Genomic DNA, 18,665 nt, shown 5'->3' with positions numbered 1-18,665 from the left:
ATGCATGATATAAATTACTTTTATAATAGTGGTTTATACAATAGTACTATATTTAAAATATCTACTAGAGACCATTAAGACGAATGAAACTACATTAATTTTGCATTAAAGATATGGACAAGTACTTCTTAATTACTTAAAAGCTTTCTCAATTGTTCCACAATAGGCATCCAGTTTAGAATATATTATTTTAAAAAATTATTCAATAAATTCTGGGACATGTTGCACCAAGCATTAGGACTAGCATAGACATGAATGCATTCATGTATCATGTCATGATCCTAAGACTCTACAATCCAGAAAGAAAAAGTCAAGATGGCTCTCATTGGTTATTTTTATTGTTAAGAAGGAAAGAGATTAGTATACAGAAATTGGAATAAGACCACTCCTTTGAAGCAATTTCTCCATAGCTGCACTGTCCTATAGAACAGCCTGTTCCATGAGGTTTGTATGGCTAAATTCTATTAGGCATCAGAAAGCTTATATAATCCAATTCTTTTCTCAGGCCCTACAGTCGGATGGAGAGACCTGCTCCTTGATAGTAGTGAGAAATATTTTTGCGTTGTTTTTATCTACAATGTAGAACATGTGTTTCTTTTGGTTTTGGTATTGCTTGACTTTAAAAATTATTTACTGTTTTCAACCCCAAGGTGTAAGCCATCTGAGTCATGCTGTGATTGAGGTGGCATACAAGTTGACAAAAAAATCCCATGTTGGAAACTGGATAAGCCCAAATTTTATCACTCATTTAGATAACGAATTCATTAATATGGGGACTCTGAAAGCCATTTGAATCTCTTTTTCCCCCCAAAATGCAAGGCCAAAGGGCTAAACTACCCTTTTTCAAGATAGGACTGGCCCTGTAATAGCCATTTTCTCATTATTAATTGTATTTTGAGATACTCCATTTCTTTCCCAAATCCAGATTCAGCCCTGAGATCTCTTAAAATCCACAAAGTCTGCTTGGAAATGGGTGTGGTTAGTAATCCATTTGTAGCTTGGCAAACTGAATTGTGCAGATTGTGCAAACATGAGAGTCTGAATTATCTCCCTTAATTAAACTAATGAACAAAGACTCTAACAAATTAAAAGCAAACTACAGCTCTCTTTTCTGTGTTTTTTTTTACTGGGCAAAGTCAGAGCCCTGCACTCGCATGTCATGTTACACTTGGCTGTGATACAGATGACTCATTAGTGGCATTTATAAATGGAAGAACTAGCAGGTGAGTATAAGAGCATTCACTGCTAAGTATGTTTTGTGGAAGGATCCAGGAGATGAGTACAAGGAAGCTTATTCTTAGCAATATATGATACATAAATGATCCTGCAGCATGATAATTGTTGCAGGTGGAAATGGTCATATATTAAAAATGGTAACCATCTAAAAGTACCAAAGAAATATCCACCAAGCACTATTCACCAGATGTGCTGGACTATTATATACCAACACACCTTCTCCAAAAAACGTACCCTAAAACCTCAAAATACAGAATATCTTTTTGTCTTTCAGTCTGAAATGTGATTTTCCTACAAATTATTAGATTTTGAGTTCAATAAATTTAACACCATTCATTCTAAGTTCTCCCCTTAAGTTTGTTTTTCTTGCAGATTCTTTCAAAGTTCCAGAGAATTCTCCTGAACAGCATGGTTGTATCATGGAAGATAAAGACTGCAGAAGGCACCTCGCACAAATAGTACAATGAAGTGAGATATAGACATTTATCCTCCCATAATATTAGAAACATAAATGAACAATAACATATTCTCAGAATTCCAAATTTTTCCATTAGGCCCAAAAGACTTAGTAATCTATTTATTCACGTTATATATAAATATGCATGCACACATTCCCTCAATTTACAAAAAAAGCTAAGTGCAGAGATGTTTATTTTGAAAAATCATTTCCGCAAACACAATACAATTTTATTAAAATACTTTTAAGACAGCAAATACAAAATCTGTTAAAATACATAATCAAAACCTCAGATTAGAAATATTAAATTTAAAATTTGAGAAAATTGAAGGGAAGGCAAAAAGAACAAGCTGTTTCCCATAATTTCTGTTACAGAAACTGTAATTAAGAGGATTATATCTCCATTATCTGCCACAAATGCTGAGAAGTCACTTTGATCTGCAGAATTTATGGGAGGAAAAAAATTATGCATGCTGCTTTCTTTCATACAGACGATCAAGAAGATCTATGATGGAAAACATAATCACTTGGTGAACTAAGCATCTGTCCTGGGCCTTCGATGATTAATAAGGGAAAAGTCTAACAATATTTTTCAGCATGCTAGCTAAATGGAACTTTGTCAACAGTCAACACTCCCTTCCCTTCCCCACAAGTTGTAAGCCGCCCTGAGTCCCCTCAGGGAAAAGGGCGGCCTATAAATAAACTTACAATTACAACACCACTGTTGCTTGTTTCCCAAGACTACTAGAATACTATTCCTGGGGAAGAAGCAATCAAGGACATTTATTGCTACTGTACCCTGAATGTATATTTTCCAGACTGATCCCAATGCACAAAAATATTTCTCCAAGTATTGTTAGAGTCAAACTTTCATCAACAGTTTTGGATAACTTCCATTCTGATAGACAGTCATGTAAGTTCTGTTAATAAATAAACTCCAACCAATTGCATCTCTATATTTTCTAAAACAAGCAATCAGAGATAATTAATTTAGGTGAAGTAAATGGCAGGTCCAATTCCCCCTCCATACCAGTTGAGGATCACAGTAGGAAGCTGGGAGGTCTTTAAATTTATTAAATTGATTGCCCAATTTCTGATGCTAGAAGAATTATCCTCAGACGTTGAAGAAGGTACAAGCAAAAGAGATCTGCAACACTTAGTTTGGAGCTTTTCTATGTCATCCTTGGAATCCCTAATGTGGATCATATGCAATTTTAATGCAACTAATAATATATCATTGAATATTATTTTATTTATTCTATGCATTTTTGAAATAATTTATGTACATAGAGACAATGAAAAATCAAGAAAAATATTTCTTGCATATAACATACCTTCAGTAAGCTGTTACATTACATATTACTATACTGTTTCTTATTCTATTAGAATATAAATTTGTGATTAAACATTTGGTTAAATGGCTGATGCTAGAGATGTAACATCCCTCTGCACCAATAAGAACCTACATTTTTATTAGGTTATTTCTTGAATTTTACTTAAAATTTACTTACTTACTCAGGCCAACTCTGCAGCCTATCACGGGCAAGATCCAGCCCAAAGGCCGCATTTGACATGCCGGTTCTACTGGATCAACCAACAAATGATGACAGTGATTTCTGCATAAATCTGCCTAAATTTTGAACAACTGTTAAAAATCAGAATAAGTACCATTGATCCAAAGGAACAGAGGAAATCTCCCAATCTGTGCCTTCTACTTACAACTTATGTAAGTCCAAAATTTTGATGTCTGAGAATTGTACAAGTTATAGACCATGTAGTAGAAGACAATAGCAGCAAATTGGAGAAGTCCAATCTAAGATACCATGGAAGATATAAGGTACCCTCCTATAATTCCTGTGTTCATCAGTTCCACAATATGGATACATTTTTTTAATCATGCAGTCTCCTGGCAATCTGGACAAGGGCTGAAAGGGACAGGGGCTAGATGGACATTGTGGGTCTATCCAGATTACAGAGCAGAAAGATAACATATTGGATTGGTGTCAATGATCCACTGAACCTAAGAGTACAACTTGTCAAAAACAGAATTACCAAATGTATCTTTCATACAAATATTAATAAGAATCCATTGTTTGCCCACTAACAAGAGCTGAAAGATGTTAGGAAAGAGATAACAAACTCCTCTCTATGCCTCAGCAAGAGGCTGTGGCCTGAACAAGAGGCTGTGGTCTCAATCCTGGATTTAAGGACTGAGTTATTTCATGTGGGAATAAGTGGTCCAGTATTGTTTCTTTGGAACCTGTCCATGGTACTGAAAAATCTGTCCCTTATTACTCCTATAGTTTCTAAGTCTCAAGTCAGCAGTGCATCGTGTTTTATGGTGGAAAAATGTATTTCATATTTGCTTAACACCTGTTAATCTAGAGAAAGAATGAAATATACCTGGATCCGTACATAAGCGTCACTGAAAACATACTACATCAGAGAGTAATTCTTCATTTTTACCTGGTATTTTTTTATGTGGCACAATCCCTTCTACTTCCACTTTAGTCTAGCTCAGAAGTATCAAACTCAAGGCCTGGGGGCCAGATCTCGCCCATGGGATGCTAAGATACAGCCCATGGGGCCACCCTGGAAAGAGCGAAGGATCAACCCCGGGGTGCTTCTGCTCCGTTTTCACTGGCAGAGGGTTGCAGGAGGCCGTCCCAGTCAAAATGGAGCTCGGGACCCCATTTTCACTGGCAGAGCACTCAGGCCAGCCCCCTATGATTAAACACAATCCTGATGCGGCCCTCAATGAAATCAAGTTTAACACCCCTGGTCTAGCTGCGTTAAAATGACCCAGTGATAATACAACATAGAAATAGTATTTAGCTTGAGGGGACATAAAGAAGACAACTAGCACTAGTATGCTCTAAGATCTCAGATAAGTGAATCCACAGAACAATGAAAACAGACTAAAGTTTTCACATTTCAAATAGCTTCTAGAAAGCATTTAATAAAGTTTCACTAATGAAATTTCTCATTTTTCACTCTCATTTCTTTTGTAGAATTGAAATATGGGAAATCTAATGGAATGAGAGGATATTGTCTTTATTATTTAGCCGCCCTGAGTCTCTCGGGAATAGGGCGGCATACAAATTAAATAAACCTTAAACCTTATTGTTGCTATTACTGCTTTGGCTTACATTCAAAGATCTACAGCTTTCTGTACAAAGCTTTAATACTGTACAGTGGAAATTCTAAAGGAATTTTTATATGGTAATATAAAACCTTTCACTAGTTTTTTAAAAATCAGACTGTGGCTAACTATCAATGATTTTTATCAAGAAAAATCCAAGTATATCTGTTTGTAATTTGATCCTCATATTATGAGCCATGAAACAAGAACTGTCTTAGCACTGAATAACAGGTAATGTTACCCATCTTGTATAAGAAAACCATGTAGAAATTGAATACAATGCCCAATTGCTGGATTTTTTTTCACCTTGGAAAAATAGATGCAATTACATTGGAACAAGAAATCGGTCAATCCTTTAATATTGGGCACAATTTTCTCTGAGAAAAGAAAAAAATGCTCTATCAGAATGGGACCACAAGTAATGTGAATAATCCATGACTTGGCTATCAACAATTTTATTTTAATTCTCCTATTAACCATGTATTAATGTATTCTTGAGTGTATTAATATATTAACATAATTCTTGTTGCCTTGAATATATTAAAAAATTACATCTTATATTTCAAAAGGTGAATTCAAGAGTGTCATGCCTAATACTTCAGCTATAATTTTAACCCTCTCCTTCCCTGTCCCCCATCCCCCAGAATGGTGGGCTGGGCTAAAATAGATAAACAGGCTATCACTCACTTCCAGTGATATTCAGAGGACAGAATTCACCTTAACTTGTATTGGCTTTGCAAACTGGATCAAGTAGTAAGTAATGGTAGAAATCATGCGAAATGCAAAATTACCATAATATATCGCATCCCCTATTTCTTTGATTGTTCTAAAATGAATTCAAATCTAAATTTCAGAGATTAAAACATTGCAGATAGTCCTTAACTTACAAAAATTCATTTAGTGACCATTCAAAGTTACAACAGCACTGAAAAAAGTGACTTAGAACTGTTTTTCAGAGTTATGACCTTTGCAGTTTCCCCATGATCGTTTGATCCAAATTCAGATGTTTGGCAACAGATTCATATTTATGACTGTTGCTGTGTCTCAAGGTCCTGTGACCACCTTTTGCGACCTTCCGACAAGCAAATTCAATGGAGAAGCCAGATTCACTTAACAACTGAGTGATTAACTTAACAAACTGCAGTGATTCACTTAACAATTGAGGCAAGAAAAGGCCATAAAATGGGGCAAATATCTCACTTTACAACAGAAATCTTGGGCTCAATTGTGGTCATAAATCAAGAACTAATGTATCCATATTTATTTGAATGCATTTTTAGAATTATATCCCATGTTTTCTTAAAGAAAATCCAAGGTAACATATATAATACTATATGGCTTCCTCTACAGTAGTTTTTCCCCACAATAATCTTGTGATGCAAGTTAAAGAATACTGACTGGTCCAAAACTGCCTAGATCCGTGATGGTGAAGCTATGTGGCATGCAGATCCATCTCTGTGGGCACATGAGCCATCACCCAGGTCAGCTCCACTGCACATTCATGTGCGCCTCTCACCAGCCAGCTGATTTTCGGGCCTCTGCTGGGAGATGAGTGCTCATGCATGGGAGTCCCCATGCACATACGTGGGGAGGTGGGGCCTGTGGGGGGCATTGTGCTATCACGTGTGTGTGTGCATTTTCGACACCCAAGGAAAAAAAAGGTTCGCCATCACTGGCCTAGATGTCAATCACACATTGGAAGTGCAAAAAGACTTAGAAAAAGGAATTCAGCGCAGAACATTTGCAATCAGACAGAAAGATAGAAAATTTATTTCCATCTGTCATATTTAAGTAGAATGCCTGGTTCATACTGAAGGTTAAGTCAGAAATTACATTTTAAAAATCATGGCTGATGTTGTATGTTAAATGGATGACCACTGCTTGCACACAATCCCAAGTTATATAAATCTGCCTTACTATTATGTGTGAATTTAGCCTTTGTCTGTGCTGTAAGTGTTTTCCCAGTGGGGGGATGATTTGAATTTTGCCCTTTACTCCAATTGTTCTTCGGCTGATAAAACTTATAAAATGAACTGCACTGAGATCCTTAATTTGCAATGTCTTAACAAATGTGTATGAGGAAGAAAACAAAAAGATTGTATCATAACAATATAAATGTCCTATATTAACCCTAATACTATTTTCTTTAACCAAAGGAAGATGAGGCTTTCCCCATAAATAATTATCTTTGAAGTGTATTGTATTTCCTGAATAATATCTCCCTGAGATGGAAGACATAATAAAAACAGGCGATATCTATGGAAGTAGAGCCTCTTTTATCGGGGGCTTCATGTGCCTTTCTTGAGCTCCAAATCCAACAAGGCACACCTGGAAACAGCTGCTGCTATTTCTTCTCTCCTTTCTCATTGCAAGCCTTGCTGCTTCAGTCCACTTTCTGCATGTGGCAGAGAGATTTTCTGGGGAAAGTCTACTAAACGTTTACCCCATATATCCTGCTTCCCTGAAAATAAGACCTCCTCGGATAATACGCCCAATCGGGCTTTTGAGTGCATGTGCTAAAATAAGCCCTCCCCTGAAAATAAGCCCTCCCCTGAAAATAAGCCCTCCCCTGAAAATAAGCCCACCCTGAAAATATTCAAATGCATGCACAGCCGGTCCCCGCCATTTCCTGATTACTTGCTGCACAAACAACATGAGGCGAGGCCGGAGGGTGGGGAAGGAAAGGGGAACATGCACTCCACATGCCCTTACCTAATGACAGCTCCTGAAACCCCTGCAGGCTCAGCGATGTGCCTTATGCCCCACACCTTACCTACCACCGTTTACTCTTCCAGCTAATGAGTGACTGTGTTGCGCTGCCGCAGCAGCATAACACAACAGCAGCCATGAGATGACCATGCTCACCTGCACCTAAAAAATAATAACACCTTCCCCAAAATAAGGCCAAATGCTTATTTCAGGGGGTCAAAAGAAAATGAGACCCTGTCTTATTTTCAGGGAAACATGGTAAAACCTTATCATGGCAGAGGGAATCATGATCTGGTAGAATTAACCCTTCTCCCACCCCCGGATAACTATTTGAGAGGATTTGCAGCCATATTTAGTGACACTGTATGTTTTCCCCTCTAGGTTCTTTCTCTGCAATTTTCTTTCCATATAGAAACACTGTCAAAATTCCATATAGAGGCTCTGTCAAAATGCCTGAAGGCTGCATTCCTCATAATTCAATACTGTTTCTCCTTATGACATGGTGGCATCTGAAAAGCCAGTCATAGTGTGCCACGGAAACTGCCTGTCCAATTACTGTGTTTGCTTCTGTTGTAAATAGTTCTATTAGATGGCCAATTATTTATCTTGGTATCAGCAAATGAACTCTAGGAACTATGTTACTCTGTCCTGCATTACTACAGAAAAAAAAGCTTATTAACCAGAGTGTATAATGAACTGCTTCACCACCATAAGAGGCAGCTGGCCCATTGCTTTCTTGATCAGGTAACTTGCAGTTGGATTCTGCAAGGCTTAGGATGGCATACTAAGCTTCAAAAGCCCCTTAAAATCCAATTTTCTACTTCAGGTGCCTATTTTACCACCTACATCAAAATAATGGACTGGAGGATTTGGAGTATAGCCCACATACAGAGATGTAAGTAAATGAGAGGTTTGCCATGAAATCCAGTGAATATGCTCTCTGGCCAGCATAATGGCCATGTAATATACTCATTTTGAAGATAAAATTTGGCAGCAGTAGGGTAAATATATTATTCTTGTCACTTCAGTACGGTACAATTATAATCCAACAGGGACCCGAGAAATTGAAACCAAAGCAGGTGGAAGTGAATGGGTGATTTCAGATAATAAGATTGGCCTAAACTTTCTCATTGATATAAGAATAAAATGGGGCAATCCCAATGCTTCTTTAAAAAGATTATAAATAAATAAAAACAATACAGAACCCCAGAAAATCACAGGATATAATACGGAATCCATTTTTTAAAAAAGCTCTAAACTCTTATCCTGCCTCAAGTGAAGTCTAATTCACTTAATAACATAATAATTTGCTGATTTTCCCTCTGCAGTCATGTCCCTATATTAGTACACAAATATGCAATAAGGAGAACACTGATATATTATAAATAAACCTAGTACTTTATTTCTGTAAAATGTAATGCCAAGACTTAAATATGCTTGAAGTTTTACCTCAGTCAATGGAAGCTTATGATTAATCAAAGATAATTCATACATATTATTTCTTTTTAATTTAAAGCTTATATTTAATCTTACTAATCAAAAATTGCTCCTACTAGGTATGGTGTGTGCTTTTTTAAAAAATTTAACTGGCACAAATACTTAGCTTGCAAAAGTATTTTACCCCTTGCTGCTCTTTGTTATTTCATCTTCAACTCAATTACAATTGCTTCTAAATTTCCTGGATAAACTGAGAATTTTAATTTGAAATTGCAGAACAATTGATCTGATTAAAGTTGGTGATTAGGAAACATGAACCAAAAGCTCTTGGTCTGATATTTATGATCTCTGCAGAATGAAAACAGCTGCAGCATTCTTAATACAATGCTGAAAAATACTGCTCCTGGATTACATTATTTCACAGGGCCATGAGGCAACTCTTCCCTTGTTTTCGAGCTCTGGAATGCTGCAACAGATCTTATGCCACCAACACTACAAATATTTGTAGTGCAAATCATTATCTTATTTGCTTCTGTAATTCCTCTGTGCCAATTCTGACTCAATATTGATACTAAGATCAGGACTTAACATTAGTCTGACTGCCAGGCAAACTGAATTCTTTCAAGATCTATACAGCACTTTGCATTTTACACTAGAGACAAAAGACTTGTATACAAAGTCTTCCCTCTTAGCACATCTTTATTCCCTTTTGTATTTAACCACACATTATGTCTTCTTCATTAGCCACCTCCTCTTTCTCCATTCTTTGCTCTTTTGCCTAGTTATTTCCCAGCAGACACATACAGCTTTTTCACTGACTGTCATGGACTTACTTGATATTCAGTGCTTTTACTAATTTATTTATTAAGAGTACAATTCTATGCAGGCTTCTTCAAGAGCATCTTTCATTGTAGGTAATGGATATTTTCTGCAGCTAAATTCCACTTGCTTCCTTTATTTAATATATACGAAATACAATAAAAAGAATTCATTGTTTGATCACTGAAGACAGACTGCCACTTTCAACATACAAATCAATCAATTTTAATAGAGATCTCAGCTCTTGGTATTATTTTTATAAATGCTTTCTGCTACAGTATGTATCAGCATACAGAGATTGCTTGCTGTGCCCTGAGACATAGAATTTTAAATCCCTTCTCTTTTATTGATGTAATGAAGATAGTGCCACTGTAGCAAATCTTTTTCAGGAATTTTTCTCTTTGTTTTTGCAGAAGATAATGCTCGCTCCCCTTAAGGCTATGTAGAAATGTGACAAGATAAATGGAATTTTCTTTCCTAGCACACTCATTAAAAGGTATAGATACTTTCACATACAAAATGCCAATCTATTCCAATAAAATTTACAGCTTTTTAAAGACATTCAGAATAGGATTAGCCAGGATTCAGTGAATATTGCTGACATAAAATATAATTAAGACTTGCTTTGTGATATAGATGCTAATTTTGATGAGCCTTAATTTATTCAATACTATTTTCTCTTAGGTGCAGCTGAATAAAAAAATGTTCTAAGAGCACAATTGCATCAATGTTTACTATTTATTTATATGCAATCCTTTCTCTTAAAAGAACCAGGAATGCACAAAATCATGAAAGCACATCACTAATTGAAACATTCATATAGAGTCTAAGTGGAAATATCTACACCTCCATACAAACTTGTATAAACACTGACAGCAAATAGTAATTTAAAAAACATTTTATTTCAAGGACAATGTATTAGTTCATGCAACGTATTATCTCAGAGATATCCAGATGAATAAATATATCTTGGATGGAATTTATAAGTGGGGTATCATCCCTGAGAAATTCAAAGAAAAAAACTCACGTTTTTCAAACTTGGCAATTTTAAAACCTGTGATTGGGGAATTCTAGGTGACAATATACACATGTTTAAAATTGCCAGTTTAAAGGTTAAAGGTGAGAAAAACTGGCATAGAACTATGTCCCAAAGGTGCCTTTTCAAGAGGCAACTGGACTTCCTTATTTTTCTTCGAAGATGTTTCACTTCTCATCCAAGAAGCTTCTTCAGCTCTGACTGGATGGCGGGGAATGGAAGGATTTATACTCCTTGCAGACAGCTGGTTATTTGCATGCTTTTAGAAACAAAGGTCACTCTTTTGAAGACAGCAAAGCCTACATTTTGGACAGAGAGGACTGCTGGTTTGAAACATGTCCAAAATGTGGACTTCATTGTCTTCAAAAGAGTGTCCTTTGTCTCCAAAAGAATCCAAATGAAGCAAAATGCCTTCAAAGAAAAAAAGAAAGTTCAGTTGCCTTTGAAAAAAGCACCTTTGGGATAACCATGACCTGGATGACTGAGCATCTCCTTTGACATTTGGCATAGAGCCATATATGCAAGAGGACCATAAACAGAGCCAGTACTAACATTAACCAACAGATAATACTAGGGATGGACTGAAGTTCCTCTCATGGGAAATAGCATTGACCAACATTTTCTCTGGGATACTGGTAGATTGATTGTAGAATAAATCAGCTTGGCTTTCCAAAATGTCTGAAAATCTAATCACACTGAGGGAACACACAAGAGAGACACTGATTCAAAATTGTCATACCGTTTTTCTATGGGGACAAGGCCTGCAACACTGACAGTATTGTTCTTTGTGGGATTCCTGGGATATAAACAGGATGATTGCCCTCATAACAAGAGCATCAGGAATGTAAATATATTTATCCCATGTTTTGCTTTCTCAGCCCATGTGTCAAAATGTCCACTGTCATTGTTTTCCAACTAAATAATTTAATGGGAAATTGGGGGAAGGAAAAATGTTGTTTCTGTCCTAAAATGGATTGCTTTCATCTAGTATGCTCTGCCCTTTATTAAATACCACATTCTTATGTAGAAACTGTAAGAGTTTACACGGGGAGCTTACTGGAAGTAAAATCAGATCTTCTGCTCATCTGACTTTGGTTTTTTTTAACTTTTAGCAGAAGTCAAGGATATTACCTGAATGGATAAAGATAAGAATTTTTTAGCTAATATCATTGCATTAACTTTCATCACAAATTTCCTGCCTGCTACGATTTTTGCTGCCTTCCTTCCCTACAGCCAAACATTCTGCTCTTGAATATGATTGATTATATGCATCAAGTCATTGTTGACCCTTAGTGACCACACTGATAGATTTTTCGCCATGAGTTTTTGAATATAAGCCCTCCACAAAAAAGCCATTATCATCTTTTCACACCCTAGCCTCCTGGTGTTAATAATACATAATTAAACAATATATTAAATACAGAACAGCCACCAAAATCTGATGCTTGAGGCAGCTACCCTCCTCCCTCTAATTATACTGCAAGTCCTATTGCTTAATGAATGTGCAGAGTGTTAACATTTTATTTCTTGACCTTAAAAGTTCAATCTGATGCATGCCTATTTTGAAGTAAATCCCAATTAGTTCAATGAGGCTTATCTCAAATCTTGCAACAGAAAATTGCAAACCTCTCATTTGGCTCTCTGTCCTACAGTTAAGCACTGCAGGACTACAGATTGTCCCGTAATTACAGCTTTTCCCTGTGCATATTTTATATTGGAAAAATGTAAAAAAATAAGTGAATCATTGAATTAAAAGAGCTTCAAGGTGAATATAATCAAGTGTGAGTGGAGTAAACTCAGGTATTATATGCAAAGATAAAGTGACATTTCTTTTCCTATAGACATTTAAAAATGAATGCTTTTGTGTCTTATTAAAGTGAAGAAATATATAAAAGTTCACATTGCATATGTTATACAACAGAAAAAGTGACTTTAATTTAACTATTCATAACTGCAGCAATTTCAATAAATCGCCAAAAGACCAATCTCTACAACTGCAATTATTCTAAGTCCATTCCAAACACTTGTCAGTTCAATCCATTTCAGAGACCCAGTTTGTTTCCTCAAATATTATGAAACATCACATGAGTTATTAGACTTCCATTGCGCTGCAATAATTTTATTGGTGACTAAAAGAATTTCCCAAGCCCACATGTGTTAGAACAGTGATGGCGAACCTTTTTAGCACCGAATACCCAAACCGGAACGCTTGTCCATGTGTGTGCGCCAGAGCACCGGAAACCCGAAGACCAGCTGGACGGCATACGCCTGTCTGTTTTTTGGCAATTTTTCAAGGCATTTTCTGGCCATTTTCCGGCACTCCAGCACCCACGAAGACCATCTGGCAATGGTGCGCATGCCCACAGAGAGGGCTTCTGGCACGCGTGCCATAGGTTTGCCATCATGGTGTTAGAAAGTTTTGAGCAGTTAAAAAAATAAGTAAAGTACCCTATGACAACTTTTCGCGCTTTTTCTGAAGTGTATGGCAATGTGCTTGGCATTTGAAGGAAAATAGTATAAATATGTATCAATGAATAAGTATAACGCTTTCTATCTTTACTTATAACATTCTTCACTGAACCAATTAATGGAGTAAGCTGATAAGACATTTCATTAGAACAAAGAAAAAACTATTTGTTTTCAGAGGGCCCCCCAAAAACCCACTTTCACCCAAATTCCTTTCCATTTTCCGCAACCTGGGATTATTTTAGCACATGAAAGAAAAAAGAAATATATACATATACATACATTTCATTCTTGGCTTTAAATTGTGTGTGTGTGTGTGTGTGTGTGTGTGTGCGTGTGTGTGTGCATGTATGTATGTACATACATACACGCACACGCACGTGCACACACGAACACACACAATTTAAAGCCAAGAATGAAATGTACTGACAGGAATAGCACAGCTACTATCTTCTCTGGAAGACTAAATAACACACATCCCACTGAACCAGCATTTGACACTTTTTCCTTTACAATATCCTTACTGCAAGTAGGAAAGATAAGTTTTTAAAAAAATGCCTCAAGAGAAATTTGAAAAAGTCACACAAGGACATGGACAATATATAATAGGAATGGTAAGAGCTATAGGGTATAAAGGATTCATTGCCTAAGCAAAAAAAAATTGTCAAGTCCTCAACATCTTTGTGTCATTACCACAAAGCTTGCATGTCCTTCTTCATTTCCATTTCTTCAGATAATTTTCTCTAGTCTGTTTTGCTTTTTGCATAGTTAGATAGCTATAATGGTGGTATTGAGAGCAAATTTTCAGTATAGAAAAATATTAAAAAACACATTATTGTATCAAGCTGGTATTTCGATTGAAAAGAAAACAGTGACAAAATGAACCATTCAGGTGATTTATTACTGAAACTGAATTTTGGTGTTAGTGTTGTTCTTACTACTGCAATTCCTAGTTTTAAAAAATTAATTGGATGTGAGAATAGCTTCAATGCTGACAAACTAGGTACTGCCTGTGACAAATAACAGTTTTATGAATATAACAAATTTATTATTCATGGATTCCTCACATTCTTTTTTAACCAAGAAGCTGCTTCTTTCACACTAAGAAAACACCAGTGCATTCAAACTCTGTTGTAATGGCCATTGGCCAAGCATCACTTTGGAATATCATATTCCGTAAATATATAAAGATAGATCTAAAGGCAGCCACTCTATAGCCAATGTCTGCAAGCTTCAAGGAGGGAAGAGGCAGGGCCAGTAACCCAAAACTATTTCCATGCTCTAGCCTCTAAATTCACTTGATAATTCCACAGATTCTATATCTTTATTTTATTAAAACTATAATGTCTGTCATCAATTGGATTATCTGAAACCATACTTTACCCTAAATGAAGAGCCGTGGTGGCGCAGTGGTTAAAATGCAGTACTGCCAGCTTCTGCTGCTGCCGGCTAGCTGCCTGCAATTTGGCAGTTGAATTCTCACTTCCTCAGGGTTGACTCAGCCTTCCATCCTTCCAAGGTCAATAAAATGAGGACCCAGGTTGTTGGGGGCAATGTGCTGACTCTGTAAAACTGCTTTGAGAGGGCTGTAAAGCACTGTGAAGCAGTATATAAGTCTAAATGCTCTTGCTATTGCTAAATATTTCCTCTGCAAGCTTCAGCACTGTCCTGGAACTACAGTTCAGAAATATGTTTTTGACCTTTTCCAAGAAAATGCATTTAAAATTACTTTCCATATATACTAGCAGTTCCTTGCTTTCTAAGATGTCTTTCATATCATTAAGCTGTTTTTGAATTTCTACATAATCTGCAACACTCATGTCCTCAGATAGATAAGGAGCAGCTGCCTATAGGCTACCTTCCAACAGGTGGCAGATGGGAACACTGCTTGCTTCCTAGGCTGTTTGTTTCTGTCCTGGGTAATCCAAAATTTTAGTACAAAATACTTCATAATTGTTGATCTGAATCTAACAGTATAGTCTGTATTCAATAAATATTGTAAAGTGTTTCTGTAAATTATTATAATAGCTTAACAGATATTGATATGCAGCCATGCTACAGATTTTCAGATTTACTTGTTGGACAATTTACCAAATTAAAATTTTGCAAATATGCAAATTAGCACTAGAAATGTAAAAATAATAACTGATAGGAAAAGGATGGGATACATTTTAATTAATTTATTTCATTTCTGTATCTGCCTGTCTAAAATGACTCTGGACAATGTACATCATAAAAACAAAACAGTACAAAATAAACATATATAATTTCTGAATAAAACTATTGCCATGTGTGTTAATATAGCCAAGAAATAAGGCCCTCAGCACACTCAGGGCCCCCGCCCCAGGCACATAAAATGCCAGAAGGGGCGGGATCATCCTAATCTCTAAAGGCAGAAGGTTCTAGAAGGCAGGGACTATGACAGAGAAAGCATGTCTCCTTATATTCCTTTATGGAATATAAATGAAATTATAATTATGGAATATAAATGTAAGGAATTACCAACGTAATATTTTTATTATGACCTAATTACATAAAGTTGGGAAATCTATGTGCAAACTTTATTTTTTTATAATAGTCTATCCATTAATACTTTAGGATTTCTATTTTAAATATTTTTACTTCTAAAACTTACTAACAAGTTCTACTTCCTAGTAAAAAGACCCTAATATATTGAGTGATTCACTTTATTGAACTTCCATTTATCTTTTAGTAAATTGGTAATGTTGAGAGACTTATTCTGGAAGCATCATTTCATTTGATTGATAGTTCGTATTTTAAAAATCTGTCAAAGTCTGACCAATGCTGGAGGCAGATGGCTGATATTTATAAAAAGATTTATATGTTGTGAAATAAAATAAATAAATTTTCATGTCCTATTTACAATGATCTAATTGGTGAGTGTGGAGACAGAATGATAATACATGATAAATCTTCCAGTCTGAGCCAAAATGGCTCTACTTTTAATATTTATTTTCATTAAGGTTTAAGTAAGTGTTAAAAAAATTGCACCAGAACATGATGCATATAGTTCTAATCTACAGTTAATACTGTGCTTAGCAGCAAAAGGTTGCAAACAGTTATTTCACAATATCAGCTGCTGCCATATTTTTTGCTTTTGCTTTTTGTATTAAAGAGAATACTGATAATGTCAATTCTGATCTTCTTATTTCACCCAGATAATAATCAATATGATCATCTTCTTTTTTTCCAGAATGATCTTTGCCTAATTTCACATGTTTGTATTTGATTCTGATTACTTTGGGAGTTGACTTGGGGTTAATGCAATAAATAAATAGTCTATGATATAAATGGATTTTACCAAGAATTACTGCACTAAAAACAAAATGAAACAATTAATGATCAATTATGTATGATGTATCTCAACGTTATGACTCATTCTTCATAAAACAATGAAGTTCAATATGACTCTTCCTCAAGTCCCACAAATGCAAGAAGACTGAAAAACTGTTGTGAAAAATTCCCATTGCAATTAAACCTTGGTTACCTTCATTTTCAAGGCCAAATTAAACACATTGGCAATCTGGAATCATGCTGTAAATGTGTCACTCACATGACCTTTTTTATTACATCAAGACAAGCCACAGTTGCTCAACATGAAGTCAATAGGACGATTAGTCATTATGTCAGAACAACAGATTAAAACTCTGCTTCTGAAGCTGTCCTTCCCATAATGACCAATCTAGCAGAAGTCAATTAAAATATTTATCTCAATGGGAGTAACGGGGCTATTCATATTGCAAGATATCACTCATTTTAAAGATGAAAGAACAAAGCATGCAAGATAGTAATTACTACAAATGTATGCGGCGGTCTAGTTATTTTTGCTAACAAAGCAAAAAGTGCCAACACATTACCAAAGAAATATATTCTCTCTGGTGTGTTTCACTAACATTTCTAATGAACTGCAGATGCTTATGAATAATTCCAAAAATCTGCTCAGCATGTACCCAACTTCTCTCTTTTGTAATATTATAAAATGCTTTCCTTACACAATTATCCAAAAATTTATTAATGAATAATCATAAAGATATATCCTCAATCAGGAAACTTTATAATATGAATATTATGAGGACTATATTGATATACTGTACATATATCATACAGTATGATTTCATTATCAAAATCATGCCATTTAGAGATTCATATTTTATAACTAAAATAGCTGCTGCTGAATGTAGTCAAGAATATAAATTCTATTACTGGGAGGATATTCCTTGGATTTCTGAATATTTTGACAATAGAAAATAGACCTTTAAAACATAGATACAGTTTTGCTTATTATGAATGTTTACATTCTCTTTTTTAAAAAATGAAAGCACACAATAAACAAATCTTGCAGCATGTAATATAAAATAAAATCTGAATATTTAGGGAGAGGAAATACATAATAATGATTATAACATTATTTACAATATTAGTGAGATGCACAGGATATAAATGTAATAATAACCAACCAAACAAACAAACAACATTATTTACCAACAATAACATTATTGTAATATTTTTCATGTTTTCTCAGAGCACAAAGACTTTTTAGACAGAATTATATGTTTTAATAAGATTAAGATTTGTACAGAAATTCATAACAGAAATCTGTGATCCCTAAACTAGCCTTTCCAAAGTTTCACTGAAGTCACAGGCTTATTCTGTGATTAGCTTTCTTTATTTTATTTATCCTATTTTTAATCACTAAAACTTTCCCAAAGTGGGATTATTTCAACCTGAAAGTTAAGATTAACTAGTGCCGTTGCAATTTTTAATGTTTTACAAAACTAGCAGTGATTAGTCAGAAAATAGAAACTATCTGGGGCAAAAGAAGAGAAAGTGCGATTTTAGGAAGCTGAGTTTAGCAATCAGGAAACAGTAACATCCATAGACCCTAAAACCTCTAAGACAGAGTCTGCCAAAGAATCTGCACTCTTGCTGCTCAAGGTCTTCTCTGCACTACCAATATGGTGTATATTAGGCATAAAGCCTAATGGAGAAAGACAGCCAGGCAATCCAATAGGACCAGTGAAACGGAGGAATTGAATCAGCAGCTAGCCATTGTCAAAATGGCATTTTTCGGAAGAAGGCGGGGCTTAGCAGTGAGAAGATGGAGTTTCAGGCTATTCCTGAAATTCCTCTATACCGAAGGATTTTTGGACGGGTTCTTTGAACCCTAGCTGTCCCGTAGACGACAGTGAAAGGTGAGGGGAGACCCAGTGACCTCAGAGACGTTCGCAAAGTCTCTGGGGGGGGGTATTAACCCCTCGTGCCAATTCCTTTCTGGATTAGCTCCATGCTAACTGAAACTGCAGGTTGCCCCTAAGAATGGCAGAAGTGATGTCATCTGGTAA

This window comes from Thamnophis elegans, chromosome 4 (genome assembly GCF_009769535.1).
Source record: "Thamnophis elegans isolate rThaEle1 chromosome 4, rThaEle1.pri, whole genome shotgun sequence".
In the NCBI taxonomy this organism is placed as follows: Eukaryota; Metazoa; Chordata; class Lepidosauria; order Squamata; family Colubridae; genus Thamnophis; species Thamnophis elegans.
This window is presented reverse-complemented; position numbering follows the sequence as displayed.